This window comes from Phascolarctos cinereus, unplaced genomic scaffold (assembly GCF_003287225.1).
Source record: "Phascolarctos cinereus isolate Bilbo 61053 unplaced genomic scaffold, phaCin_HiC Scaffold_2;HRSCAF=192, whole genome shotgun sequence".
In the NCBI taxonomy this organism is placed as follows: domain Eukaryota; kingdom Metazoa; phylum Chordata; class Mammalia; order Diprotodontia; family Phascolarctidae; genus Phascolarctos; species Phascolarctos cinereus.
Genome location: NW_027555625.1, coordinates 308,869,881 through 308,885,610, shown reverse-complemented (window position 1 = coordinate 308,885,610; position 15,730 = coordinate 308,869,881). Strand labels below are relative to the sequence as shown.

The 15,730-nt window shown below is 38.2% G+C and overlaps 1 protein-coding gene across 1 annotated transcript in view; it reads right to left on the bottom strand.

Moving 5' to 3' along the window:
- Nucleotides 1–15,730, bottom strand: part of ASTN2 (astrotactin 2) — a 1,115,013-nt gene that overhangs the window by 1,013,383 nt on the left and 85,900 nt on the right.

Below are 15,730 nucleotides of genomic sequence, written 5' to 3'. Positions count from 1 at the left end.
CAACAATATTAGTAACATACACCAGCTTCAGAGAACAAATTGACACTGAGTGGTGGCAGCCTGAGAGGGTATGAGGTCCCATTTAAACGCGTACGTGCGCGCACACACACACACACACACACACACACACACACACACCCCTCTGCCTCCTCCGAGTCTCTTCTGAATGAGGAGACTCTGGAATAGGGTGAGCTTGAATGCAGTCATTACTTGTGGGCTGTACGGGTGGGAGAAGAGGGGGAGGGGAGAAAGAGGAAGAGGGGGAGAGAGAGAGAGAGAGAGAGAGAGAGAGAGAGAGAGAGAGAGAGAGAGAGAGAGAGAGAGAGAGAGAGAGAGAGAGAGAGAGAGAGAGAGAGAGAGAGAGAGAGAGTTTTGGGAGTGGGGTTTAAGGGAGCAAGAGAGCACTACTGGCTTGAAGCCAGAATAATCCATTCATAATACGTCCCTCATTTTAGACATAAATTAACCTCTATCCTACTCATGCCTGGGAGGAATTTACTATTGATTCTGTTCAGGTTCTTCGGCATTCAGAAGGTGAAATCTCACCACTGATTAAAGAAAGCAGCTTGCCTTTTGATAGGGGTGAAAGAAGGCAGCCAGGAAGCTGAAGCCAGAGACCACAGGAGGGAGAAAGGGGTGAATTTCAGGTGTACAGGACAGCAAGTGAAAATGTAGAAGAGTTGGAAGATGGAGGGTCTGGTATGAGGAACAGCAAGGAGGACTGTTACTGGGGAGATGTGCATGGATGGGTGTGGGTAGGTGGGGTGGAGTAAAGTTGAAGAAGCCTGGAAAGGAATAAGAATGCCAATTTATGAAGGGCTTTGAATACCAAAGGATTTTTGTATTTGACCCCAGAAGTAAAAGGGTGCCACTGCAGTTTGTCAAATGGGGTGGGGGTGGGGGGAGAATGGCACAGTCAGATATATGTTTTAGGAAGGTGAACTTGATGGAGGAACAGAAAATGGATTGTAGCAGGGAGAGACTTGAGGCAGTGTGAACAACCAAAAAGCTATTATGAAAATGCAGGTCTTCTGTGATAAAGGCTTGTACTGGTGGCAGTATCACTGTAAAGAAGGGGACATACTGGAGAAATGTTACAAGGGAGAATCTACATCATGAGGGGGGAAATTAGATATAGGGGAATGAGAAAGGGTAAACAGTTGAAGATGCTCCTTATATGGTGAGCCTGGGTGACTGACACAATGTTGCTGCCCATAACAGTAACAGGAACTTTGGAAGGAAGGGAGAGTTTGGGGGGTAAGATAATGATTTTAATTTTGGACATGGTAAGATTAAGATGTCTATTGGACATTCCCCTCAAGATGTCCCAAAGGCAAATGGAGATGCAAGACTGGAAGTTAGGAGAAAAGGGAGGGCTGGATAAGCATATCTGGAAACCATTAGTATAGAGGCGATGGTCAAATCCATGGGAGTTGATAGCTCACTAAGTGAAATAGTAATGGGGGAAAAGAGAAGAGAGCCCAAGAGAAAACCATGAAGGACTCTCAAATTTAATGGGAATGACCTGGATTAAGACCCAGAAAAAGAGACAGAGGAGTTGTCAGATCCAGAGGAGGAGAAATAAGAAAAAACAGGGTCAGAAATACCTCGAGAGAAGAGATTATTAAGGAGAAGAGATTTATCGACAGTGCCAAAGGTTTCAGAGGTCAAGAAGGATGAGGATTGAGAAAAGACTAATAAATTTAGGTATTAAGAGATCACCAATAACTTTAAAGAAAGCAATTTTAGTTGAATGATGAGGTTTGAAGTTGAGGGGTGGGGGTAGGGAAGATAGAAAGGGAGAAGGGGCAAAGCAACACACCTTTATTAAGTGCTTACTGCGTGCTTACATACCAGCAAGAAGGCAGAAGCACAACTCTGAGGGAAATGAAGGCTGGCTGGCCTGGACCCCTCTTCAAAATGTAAGTCGTGAAAGTTATCACCAAGGAGAGAAAGGAGCCAGGGTGGTGAAGTGAGAAGGCTGCAAAGTCAGATGCATATGTCAGGGTAAGTGGGCCCCAGGTACAAAGGAAGATTCCAGGGTGAAGCTGCAGATTAGACACATTAAAGTCAGTGGGGAAAAGGCAGCTGGCATGGCAGAGGAACGATCCAGGGTTTGGAGGTACCAGGAACAGAGGGAGGTTCTGAGGTGAGAATGAAGTTGGCATGGTATTGAAATCCACAAAGTGAAGACATTAAATGTATGTATATGCATGTATATATGGAAACATGTACACACATACCCGCATACACATAGGTCATGCATGCTATATGTAGGCATATTGTACCTGTATCTATATTCTATCTGTATATGTTCATACATGTATATATGCATGTGTACAATGCACATATAGATACACACACGTATATATACATACAATATAATATGTATATACTACCTCATAGGAATGTTGTGAAGAAAATACCTTAGAAATATTAAAGCACTATAGAAATATGCACCATTAGCTCCAACCCTGCTGCTTTCTCAGCAGAACAAAAGATAAAATCTTTCCAAATTCTACTTTGCCTTCCATCTGAAAGTCACAGAATTCTAAAGCAGAGCATAAACATTAGAAACATAGAACGTTATAGAATAGAGAATGCTGTGATGGGCATAGTGGGGAGGAGGGCAGAACTCTTTATTCTCAGAATAAAGAATGCTACAGGTGGAAAGTGTCTTAATTAGGACACGTAATATCTGAGAGGGGAAGGGTTACTGGGGTTCAACCAGTCTTCTTTTCTCATTTTATACATGAGGAAATAGATGGAGAAACAGAGTTCTGTGGAACCAAAACCTAAGAAAGATGAGTTTCCCAAGGTCATATGGATTGTTAACAGAAAAGTCAGGATCTGAATCCATGGCTCCTGTCTCTTTCCACTTTAAAGGATGTAATATTTAGAAGCTGTGGAAGATTCCAGGAGGTAGTCTAATTTTATATTTACAAAATAAGATGTAAAACGTTAATTAGGACTACATTGTAGGAAATGAACCTCTCTCCTTTGTCTTTCTTAGCTGTGTACCTAATATATAAATCAATAATACTAACAAGGAATTAATAAATGCAGGTTTTTAAAGTATGCTAATTGCATTTTTTCTGAACAGCCTAAAACTGCTCAGAGTAAAAAAAAAGTAAGGAAGAAGGTAGGAGATCAGTGAGGATTTGCTCCATTTTACAGAGGAAAATAGTCTTGGGTGGTGAGGAGAGGCCCAGAGAGTTTAAGAGACTTGGCCAAGGACACACAGCAGGTCAGTGGCGGGGCCAGTATTCCTAATTTATTTTTTTTGAGGAATTCACTTTTTCTGGGGATTAAGACAGTGCTAATCATAAGAGTTTGAGAGAAATAATGACTACTGACCTCCACACCATGGCCCCTGCGTTGTTGTTGTTCATTTCAGTCACGTCCAATTCTTCATGACCCCATTTGAGGTTTTCTTGGCAAAAATACTGGAGTGGGTTTCCATTTCCTTCTCCAGATAATTTTACAGATGAGGAAACTGAGGCAAACAGGGTTAAGTGGCTTGCCCAGGGTCACACAGCTAGGAAGTATCTGAGGCTGGATTTGAACTCAGGCCTTCTGGATTCCAGGCCCAGTGTTTTTACCATGCTCCCTGTATTTTAATCATCATCCCATCTACATCCTAGCAGAACTTTGGCAAGCCTTTGCTGGATCTTGCTGGAACCAGGTCTCCACATCCCTTCTTGGCCATCTCCACACCAAACTGCCACAAAGATGCCCCCCCCCTTCCTTTTTAGCTTCATTTGGTGTTATCTTCCCCATTAGAATTTGAGTTCCTTGAGGATGGGGCTACATTGTTTGCTTGTACTTGTACCTTCAGTGCTTAGCATAGTGTCTGGTAAATAATAAGTGCTTAATAAATGACTTCTCTATTTATTTTGAAGGTTTGTAACATCTTTTAGATTAATTTCCTTATTCGATCACCTCATGCTATAGTATATTTGTTATTCTTGTGATTGTTGTTGTTAATGACACTGTGATTTCATTGGAATGCAAGAAGGGGAGGATTAGATCTGTCATGAAGGGGAGGGGAATAGAGGGTTTACGGAAAAATAAAAGCTTTGCTATGTGAAGTTGAGATTATATCATATGAATTTGTAGCAGACCCAGATGGCATGGTCATGTGGCTAACTTTAGCAGTGCTATGTAGGTCAAGATGAACAAAGATAATTCTCTTCACCACACTGGGCCTCAGTTTCTTCATCTGTAAAATGAGAAATTTATATGAGATGATCTCCAAGATCCTTTTTAGGTCTCAAATGTAGGATATTATGAATGTTCAATGTTTTAGATAATGACAGCAACACTTGTGCTGCTGTTGTCCAGCATATAGTATGTGTGTGTAGGGGGATGGGTCCTTAGGGTAGCTACTAAAGGCAAAGATTACTTCCCCCATTTTACAGTGAGGGAACTAATCAAAAAAGTTTGCAATTTGAAAAAATCACAATGCGAGCAAGTGGTACACTTAAACCTAGGTCTCTGATTCTTTCCCCTCTAATTATGTTCTCCAATGTTATTAGAATTATGTGGCGGAGCCAAGATGGCGGAGTAAAGGGAAGCCAAGATGGCAGAGTGAAAAGGTACTTGCTCTCACTGTCCCCTATCAACCTCTAAAATCCCAGAAAATATCACCCTAGGAAAAAAAAAACCAGAACAGCTGAACTAGAAGAAAGACCAGGAGTAGCAGTGCAGCAGCACAGCAAACGGGTCTCCCAGTGCCTCAGCAAAAATAAGGGAGGCAGAACTACAAGGGGCCCCAGGACGATAAGTACCCTGCAGCACCCATCTAAAAGGAGCTGAAGAAAGCTAAAGGAAAGGACAAGCAGGCAATCTAGAATTTCTTGAAAGTTCCAGCCTTGCTGATTCCAGCCCAACAAGACGTAAGCTGCCAGAAACCTACAGCCTCCAATTGCCAGTATAAGAGGCCCCAGCACACAAAGCCAGTGACCAAGACCTAGGCTCCCAACACAAGAAGCTTGGGTCAGTGCCCTCTGTTGCCCAGCAGGAGAGCTCTTTAAAGGCCAGGGAATAAAGAAACACCATGAGTAAAAAGAAACGTACCATAGATTCATATTATGAGAAGAGTGAAGATCACTACAGAAATTCTGAAGAGGACAACATTGTCAACAAACCCATATCTTCAACAACAAAAGGGAATATGAACTGGTCTGAAGCCCAAAAAGCCTTCTTAGAAGAGCTCAAGAAGGACTTTAATAGTCAAATGAGAGAGGTAAAGAGTCCTTCAAAAATACAATTGGCCATTGGAAAAAAAATACACTGAAGAAAACAAGTCCCTAAAAAACACAATTGGCCAATTGAAGAAGGAAGGACAAAAACTAACAGAAGAGTACACTGAAAAACAAGTCCCTAAAAAACACAATTGGCCATTGAAGAAGGAAGTACAAAAACTAACAGAAGAAAACAATCTGTTAAAAACTAGAATTGGACAAATGGAAACTAATGTCTCTATGACAGAGCAAGAATCAGTCAAACAGAAACAAAAAAATGAAAAAATAGAAGAAAAATTAAAATACCTCATCAGTAAAACAACCGACCTGGAAAATTGACTCAGGAGAGACAAATTAAAAATTATTGGACTACCTGAAAATCATGATGAAAAAAAGAGCCTGGACAGTATCTTTCAGGAAATCATAAAGGAAAACTGCCCAGAAGTCCTAGAACCAGAAGGGAAAATAACCATAGAAAGAATCCACAGATCACCACCTGAAAGAGATCCCAAATTGACAACACCAAGAATATAATAGCAAAATTCCAAAATTACCAGATGAAAGAGAAGGTGCTGCAAGCAGCCAGAAAGAAAATTTAAATATCATGGAACCACAGTCAGGATTACACAGGACCTTGCAGCTTCTACATTAAAAGACCACAGGGCATGGAACATGATATTCCATAAGGCAAAGGAGCTTGGAATGCAGCCAAGGATCAATTACCCAGCAAAAATGAGCATCATTTTTCAAGGGAGGAGGTGGATATTCAATGAAATAGGAGACTTCCAAACTTTCCTGATAAAAAGACCAGAGCTCAACAAAAAATTTGATCTTCAAGTACAGGACTCAAGAAGGACTTAAAAAGGTAAATGGGACAGAAGATACAATATGTTGTTAATGGGGGGGGCTGTTTAAACCCCTACAAGGGAATATGAGACTTGCAACCCTTGAGAACTGTATTGTTATTACACCTTGTTAAAGGAGTATACATAAAGAGGGTGGATATTAGTTGACTTTGATGTAATGATAAAAAAAAATCTAATCAAGTGGGTTAAATGGATCCAAATAAGTGGATCAATCTGATCTTAGAAAATGTACTGAGAAAGGAGGAGGCAGACAAGGGTAAATTACATTACAGGAAAAGACACAAAATCCTATTACAGCAGAGGGAAAGAAGGGAGGGGGGAGCATTGTTTGAACCTTACTCTCATCAGATTTGGCTCAAGAAGGGCATAAATAATCAGTTAGGTATAGAAATCTAACTTGCCCTATAGGCAGTAGGAGGGAAAAGGGGAAAGAAAAGGGAGGGGGAAAGAAAAGGGAGGGGGGAAAGAAGGGAGGGAAGAAGCAAGCAGTAAGACTAAAGGGGAAGAAAAGGGAAAGGGATAATAAAAGGGGAAGGGACTGAAGGAGGTGGTGGTCAAAAGAACAAGTAAGGGGGGGAAAGGAAAAAGGAGAAAGAAAAGCATAAATGGGGGGAAAAGGATGGAGAAAAAGACACAGATAGTAATCATAACTGTGAATGTGAATGGGATGAACTCTCCCATAAAAGGAAACGGATTGCAGAATGGATTAAAAACCATAATCCTACAATATGTTGTTTACAGGAAACACATTTGAAAAAGAGTGACACATACAGGGTAAAGGTAAAAGGCTGGAGCAGAATATATTATGCTCAGCTGAAGTAAAAAAAGCAGGGGTAGCAATCCTGATCTCAGACAAAGCAAAAGCAAAAATAGATCTAATCAAAAGAGATAAGGAAGGAAACTACATCCTGCTAAAAGGCACCATAGACAATGAAGTAATATCATTACTAAACATATATGCACCAAATGGTATAGCATCAAGATTCTTACAGGAGAAGTTCAGGGAGTTACAGGAAGAAATAGACAAAAACTATACTAGGGGGACCTGAACCTCCCCCTCTCGCACTAGATAAGTCTAACCACAAAATAAACAAGAAAGAAGTTAAGGAGGTGAATAGAACATTAGAAAAGTTAGGTATGATAGACCTCTGGAGAAAACTGAATGGGGATAGAAAGGAATATACTTTTTTCTGCAGTACATGGCACATACACAAAAATTGACCATGTACTAGGGCATAAAAACCTCACAATCCAATGCAGAAAGGCAGAAATATTAAATGCATCCTTTTCAGATCATGATGCAATAAAAATTATATGTAATAAAGGGCCATGGAAAGATAGACTAAAAAATAATTGGAAACTAAATAATCTAATCCTAAAAAATGATTGGGTCAAACAACAAATCATAGAAACAATCAATAATTTCATTCAAGAGAATGACAATAATGAGACAACATACCAAAACCTATGGGATGCAGCGAAAGCAGTTCTTAGGGGAAGTTTTATATCTCTAAATGCTTACATAAATAAAATAGAAAAAGAGGAGATTAATGAATTGGGCATACAACTAAAAAAACTAGAAAAAGAACAATTAAAAATCCTCAACTAAACATAAATAGAAAATATTGAAAACCAAAGGAAAAATTAATAAAATTGAAATTAAGAAAATATTGAACTAATAAATAAAACTAAGAGCTGGTTTTATGAAAAAACAATAAAATAGATAAACCTTTGGTTAATTTAATTAAAAAAACAAAGAAGAAAACCAAATTACTAGTATCAAGAATGAAAAGGGCAAGCTACCACCAAAGAAGAGGAAATTAAAACAATAATTAGGAATTATTTTGCCCAACTATATGCCAACAAATTTGACAATCTTAGTGAAATGGATACATATTTACAAAAATATAAATTGCCCAGATTAACTGAAGAGGAAGTAAAATACTTAAATAACCCATCTCAGAAAAAGAAATTGAACAAGCCATTGATGAACTCCCTAGGAAAAAATCTCCAGGGCCAGATGGATTTACATGCGAATTCTATCAAACATTTAAAGAACAATTAATTCCAATACTATATAGACTATTTGGGAAAATAGGTGAAGAAGGAGTCTTACCAAATTCTTTTTATGATACAAATATGGTGTTGATACCTAAACCAGGAAGAGTCAAAATAGAGAAAGAAAATTATAGACCAATTTCTCTAATGAATATAGATGCAAAAACTTTAAACAAAATATAGCAAATAGATTGCAGCAACTTATCACAAGAATAATACACTATGACCAGGTAGGATTTATACCAGGAATGCAGGGTTGGTTCAATATTAGGAAAACTATCAGCATCATTGAGCATATCAACACCAAAACCAACAGAAACCACATGATCATCTCAATAGATGCAGAAAAAGCTTTTGATAAAATACAACACCCATTCCTATTAAAAACACTAGAAAGCATAGGTATAAATGGAGTCTTCCTTAAAATAATAAATAGCATATATCTAAAACCTTCAGCAAGCATTATATGTAATGGGGACAGGCTAGAAGCATTTCCAATAAGATCGGGGTGAAACAAGGATGTCCATTATCACCACTGTTATTCAATATTATACTGGAAACCTTAGCTTTAGCAATAAGAGAAGAAAAAGAAATTGAAGGCATTAGAATAGGCAAAGAAGAAACAAAGCTATCACTCTTTGCAGATGACATGATGATATACTTAGAGAATCCTAGAGAATCAAGTAAAAAACTACTTGAAATAATAAACAACTTTAGCAAAGTTGCAGGCTATAAAATAAACCCACATAAATCATCAGCATTTCTATATATTACCAACAAAGCCCAACAGCAAGAGATAGAAAGAGAAATCCCATTTAAACTTACTGTAGACATTATAAAATATTTAGGAGTCTACCTCCGAAACAAACCCAGGAACTCTATGAACACAATTACAAAACACTTTTCACACAAATAAAATCAGATCTAAATAATTGGAAAAACATCAGTTGCTCATGGGTAGGCCGAGCTAATATAATAAAAATGACAATCCTACCTAAGCTAATTTACTTATTCAGTGCCATACCAATCAAACTACCAAAAATTATTTTATAGAGTTAGAAAAAAAATAACAAGATTCATTTGGAAAAACAAAAGGTCCAGAATATCAAAGGAACTAATGAAAAGAAATGCAGGGGAAGGTGGCCTAGCAATTCCAGATCTTAAATTGTATTATAAAGCAGCAATCATCAAAACTGCTTGGTACTGGCTAAGAAATAGGGAGGTGGATCAGTGGAATAGGTTAAATATGCAAGACACAGTAGTCAATGACTATAGTAATCTATTATTTGATAAACCCAAAGACCCCAGCTTCTGGGATAAGAACCCACTCTTTGAAAAAAACTGCTGGGAAAACTGGAAAAGAGTATGGCAGAAACTAGGCATAGACCCAAATCTCACACCATATACCAAAATAAAGTCAAAATGGGTTCATGACTTAGATATAAAGGCTGATACCATAAGTAAACTGGGAGAACAAGGAATAGTTTACCTATCAGATCTATGGAGAACAGAAGAATTCATGACCAAACAGGAGATAGAGAACATTATGAAAAGCAAAATGGATAATTTTGATTACATTAAATTGAAAAGTTTTTGCACAAACAAAGCCAATGCAACTAAGATTAGAAGGAAGGTAGAAAATTGGGAAAGAATTTTTACAACCAGTTCTCTGATAAAGGCCTCATTTCTAAAATATATAGAGAATTAAGACAAATTTATAAGAACACAAGCCATTCCCCAATTGATAAATGGTCAAAGGATATGAACAGACAGTTCTCAGATGAAGAAATTAAAGCCATCTATAGTCATATGAAAAAATGCTCTAAATTTATTGATTAGAGAAATGCAAATCAAAACAACTCTGAGGTACCACATCACACCTATCAGATTGGCCAACATGACAAAACAGGAAAATGATAAATGTTGGAGAGGATGTGGGAAAATTGGAACACTAATACATTGTTGGTGGAGTTGTGAAATGATCCAACCATTTTGGAGAACAATTTGGAACTATGCCCAAAGGGCTACAAAAATGTGCATACCCTGTTGATCCAGCAATAGCACTTCTAAGGCTGTATCCCAAAGAGATCAAACAAATGAAAAAAGGACCCACATGTAGAAAAATATTCATAGCAGCTCCTTTTGTGGTGGCAAAGAATTGGAAATTGAGAAAATGACTATCAGTAGGCGAATGGCTGAGCAAGTTGTGGTATATGAATGTAATGGAATACTATTGTTCTATAAGAAATGATGAACAGGCTGACTTCAGAAAAGCCTGGAAAGACTTATATGGTCTGATGCTGAGTAAAGTGAGCAGAACCCAGAAGACTTTGTACACAACAACAGCCACATTATACAATGACTAATATTGTTAAACTGAACCCTTCTCAGCATTACAAGGATCTAAGACGTCTCCAGAGGCCTCGGGACAGAAAATTCTGTCCACATCCAAAGGAAGTCGAATCTCTATCACTTATTTTTACCTTCTGTTGAGTTTTGTTTCATCTTTCTGATGGTTCCTCCTATTGGTTTTAATTTTTACTAACAACTTCACTAACGTGAAAATATGTTTAATGGGTATGTAAATGTAAAGCCTATATCAGATTGTGCGCTGTCTTGGGGAGGGAGAGGGGGAGGAAGGGGGAGAAATATTTTCAACTCAAAAGCATTTGGAAGTGACTGTTAATAAATCAAAATATATTAATAAATTTTTTAAAAAAAGAATTATGTGAAATATGTCATATAATATTTAATTGACCAAATCAATTACTAGTTTTGTGACCATGGGCAAGTCAGTTAATACAGATGGGACTCAGGTGCTTTACCTGTAAAGTGGGGCTACTTGTCTTGGATTGGAATCTGGACCAAATGAATTCTTGATAATTCTTCCAAATCATTAACCTGTGATTCTGGTACCATCCCCATTCCCTATTCTCCTCCCCTGTACCCCATTACCACTTATTAGTCCAGAATTTGGGAAAAGACAAAAAACATCATACCATACCATTTATCAGATTAGGTAAGGCAGCTGCTTCCTACCCCCAATCCCACCAACCGGGCTGACACCAGCAGATGTCTGAAGATGAAGGAAACCATCCCCCAATCCCCTACTTACAGAGGAGCCCCAATAAAAACCATACCTTTTCCCAGAGAAACTTTTTTCCCATCTAGTTGCAAGGATCCAACAGCCTCCCTGAGACCCATTTATCATCTGATTAATGTCAGCACTCCTATGTTTCCTAATGAAACCTGACACTAACGGAGAAAAATGGATACATTAATATTGAGTTCATTAGTAAATAGATTACCCAAATGTTTGGCAGGGTGCAAGGGGAGAGGGGGGAGGGGGAAAGCTGTGGGAAGAAGGAGGAAGGGGAGAGGAGAAGCACACATGGATAAGCTCAGCTATTATTGTAGCAGTCTCTCCAAGGACTACTAGCTGATCAAATATTTATGGATTTTAATGCACTGATCTGTTAAGTCTGGAAATAATCCTTTACACCAAAAGAAAAGACAGAAAGAGAGAGAGAGAGAGAGAGAGAGAGAGAGAGAGAGAGAGAGAGAGAGATGGAGAAAGAGACAGAAAAAGAGGTAAGGAGTAAAATAGACATACCCAAAGAAACAGAGACCCAGAAAGACAGAGAGAGGGTTGGGGAGAGAGGGAGCCAGAAAAACAGGAATAGAGACAGAGACAAGAAAGAGACATGGGCTTCTTTCTGTCATTACTAGCAATAAATTATTTTTAGGCAACGTAAGGATATGGGATCGCTCAGAACATAAGCCAAATAATATTTACCTTTTGGTGACTTTCTAGATGATGTCCGTACCAAGACTTAGCTCCAGGGCATAGTTAAATGGACCATGAAGAGAGGATGTGGCAGTCTAAGTAGGTAGAAATTATTCAGATGACAGGAAAAGGAGAGATGCTTAAAAATACGATGTAGGTGAGTTGATCAGGATAGTTCTCTGATCAACATGGTAAGGTGAAAGGAAAGTGAACCTTTGTTTGGGACTTATATGACAGTCTTCTTATGGAGCATTTGAGTCATTACCAGTGAAAAGCTCTGTGAGAAAACTAAGGTTATATCCCTGAGAATTAAGAACCAATCTTATCCTAGGCTACATATGATAGAGTTTTCCCCTATCCTCTGTAAAGAGATCCAATGAAACATGAGCACAGGTTAGAGATAAGTGACCTGAGAGTGGACCTCAGTATCTGAGGAGTACCTGCTCATTCACATAGGCTCCCTAGGAGTCAACCTACTATTCCCAACTCCACAAGCAGAAATAGGAGCCTCTTGGCCCATTGGAAGACAGCAGGTGAAAGCAGTCATGAAATAAGAATTCTAGGACCTCAAATTCCTTGACTCTGAGTACCTGGACCTAGTCAGGGAATAGGTATGTTGTAAGTGCAAGTACTTTCAAGTCCATGACCCCAGGAGAGGGGAACAACACTGTCAAGCAGTGGAAATACTTGAATATCAGCCTCTTGTTTGGCAGAGGAGCATTTACTACACAATATTGACTTCTTGTAGAATTTGGCTAGCTAGTTTTTTCATAACTACATCTGCTGAAGACTAGGGAAAGAAATTTCCCAGAACGAAAGTAGTTAGCATTGCCAAATTGTTCAGCCTTAGAAATAGATGCTGTTTTATCAGTAGAAATAACATTGAAAAAAGATCATTACCATCTGCTTTGCTGCTACATCCTAAAGACCATGGGGCTTCTTCATTTGACTTACAGATGAAACTTCCTATACTTGTTGTCTCTCATTATTATAAATGTGAGCTCCTTTCCAGTATGGACAATGTTTTGCAATTGCTTCTTAGAGAGAACATATCAGAATTTGGACTTCCATTGAGATACAGTGTATCTGCTACAGAACACAAGCCTCTCAAGAGAAGAGGAAAATAGACATTGCCCCACAGTAAGAGGAGCTGCAAGGAGCAGAATCATGATTTGAAGGAACCAATAGACTTTACCTTTTTTTCTCTATGTGAAAGGTTCAGTTCTTATGGGAAAGGAACTATTTCTAACAGCTGTAAGTTCCCTTTCCTTCTCAGGGGATTCCAAACCTTTAGGGTAGTGTCATAAGGCTGGAACTTCATATACATCACTAAGATGACAGAGGGGCTCATAGGGATCTTGGGGGAAGAGTTACCACTCTAGAAACCTCAAGTTCATTCCCTTCCAAGTAGAATTCAAACCACAAGGTGACTCCTATGAGGTTGAGGAATTCTACAAAACCTAGGGGAGAAGGTGAGCTTTATTTGAGAGGGAGGCAAATTATACCAATTATTTATGAAGTACCATGGGTCATTTTTGTGTTCTCTGCATTTTCTGTTGGGTAAAATAAATTTTCTGTCCTGTAACCAATGTGCATTGTTACCTTGAGTACTTACACACAATTTGGAGGCCCTTTAACCTATAGAGACAGGCACAAGCTGTAATTTAAGATTTCCAAGGCCAAATTCTGGGTTGGAGTAAAATGAACCAAAACAACAACAAAAAGGAATGGGAGGCTGCCCTCGAGACTGTAACTTGGCCAGTATAAACCCAGAGCCTGGAAGCCTGGTACATTAGTAACAATCAATTAACAAGCATTCATTAAATGCCTACAATGTGTTGGGCACAGTGCTAGGTGCTGGAGATAGAAAGGCTTAGTGGGAAGTAAGATCAGGAAAAGCTTTATCGAAATATTGTGCTGCAGTGCCCTTAATTTTAAACTTTTTTTCTGTCTTTTTTTTTTTCAAAATTTGTGGTTGTTTTAAAATCGCATTTATTCCTGGATATACTCCTTTCTTTTCCCCTAACCTTTTAGCCTTCCCTGGTAAGAAAGATTAAAAATGAAATATTAATTTGAACAAAACCAGTCTATCAATAATATTTATTAACTGCCTACTATGTGGCAGGCATTTTACTAAGAAAGGCCAAAAATGCCCCCTTCCCTCAAGGAGCTCACACTCTAAAGAGGAAAGGCAATAGATAAAAGGAATCTGAAAAGTGGGGAAGAGTATCCTGCAGGAGTGAGGTGCATCATGAAGTATAGAGGAGCAAGGCCAGGTGGGAAATAAAGAGACAGCTGGCTTAGGTACGTTCCTTAAAAAGAGGGTCTGAAAGAGGCTCTCCACTTTCTCCAATCAGAGAGAGGGAAGGGTCCCAAGGGAAGAAGGTATTGATGAGGTGTGAGTTCCAGGACTGATGTGCTCCTGTCAGATGATGAGGTTCCTAGTCATGATGAAGACCAGAGGAGGGCAGCCATGTGGGAAATGAACTTAAATGTTGACTGTGTCTGACAACTTATGAAATATTCTGCATCCGTAGTCCAACAGTTCAATCAAGGAAGAAAAGCGAATTTTCTCATTTCTTTTCTGGAACCAGTCCTAGCCAACTGAATTGTACAAAATGCAAGCATTAACTAGTTTGTTTTCCTAGTTTTACTGACTTCCCTTTGAATCAATTCAAAGTTTTACGATACTTCTCTAGATTATTTAGGAAATATAGTTTATTTTGCTAGGATTTTATTTACAAGTTTACATCAATATTCACTAATAATATTGTTCTATGTTTTCTTTTCTTTCTTCTTATTTTTGCTTTATTACACCCTGGTTTAGTATCACATTTATCTCATAAGAGGAATTTTTTGAAATGCTTTCTTTCTTAATTCCTGAAAATAAAGTGTTGCAGCATAAGTATTTGTTGCTCTTAAAATAGTTGATCTTATTCACCATGAAATTTGTCATGAGGTTTCCTCCTGACCACCACCACCCTGGGTAATTCTTTTATGGCTTCATCAATTTCAATTTCTAAGATTTGGTTATTTAAGACCTCTATTTCATGTTGTATTTATATGGATATTTTATCTTTTAAGTGATGTTCATTTCCTTTAAATTCTTGATTTGCTAGCATATAATTGCATATAAAAGGTTATGATAATTATTTTTTTCATTTGTGGTGATTTCATCTTGTTCTTTATTTTCCTCTCCCTTTTCCCCTCCCTCCTCCATCCCCTTCTCTCTTTCTTCCCCTGCCCCTCTCTCTCTCTCTCTCTCTCTCTCTCTCTCTCTCTCTCTCTCTCTCTCACACACACACACACACACACACACACACTCATACGGTTTGCCTAACTGTGATGGTCTTTTCAAAGAACCTATTTTTAGCTTTATCATTTCTCTCATCTTTTTTTTTCATTTCACTATTTTCTCTGGTAATTTTCAGGATTTCTTTTTTGTTATTGTTGTGCTTATATTAGGATTGTTAATGTCTAAATTTTCCTAACTGTATCCTCAATTAAGTGATCCTTTTTATTATAGTATGTTTTCAGAAGCATATTTCATCTAAGTAATTTTTTAAAGCTACATACTCTGAATTTTGGTATGCCGCCTAAATGTTTATTATAATTTCCCACAGTTAGTTATTTATGGTTTACATGTTGTTTTACTTTTTTTACTAACTTATTATGCAAGATATCAATAAGTCTCTACTTATGTGTGTTTTTTGAGGCTACCACTCATCTTTATGTGTGGTCTCATACATTAGAGTACAAGCTTCTTGAAGTCA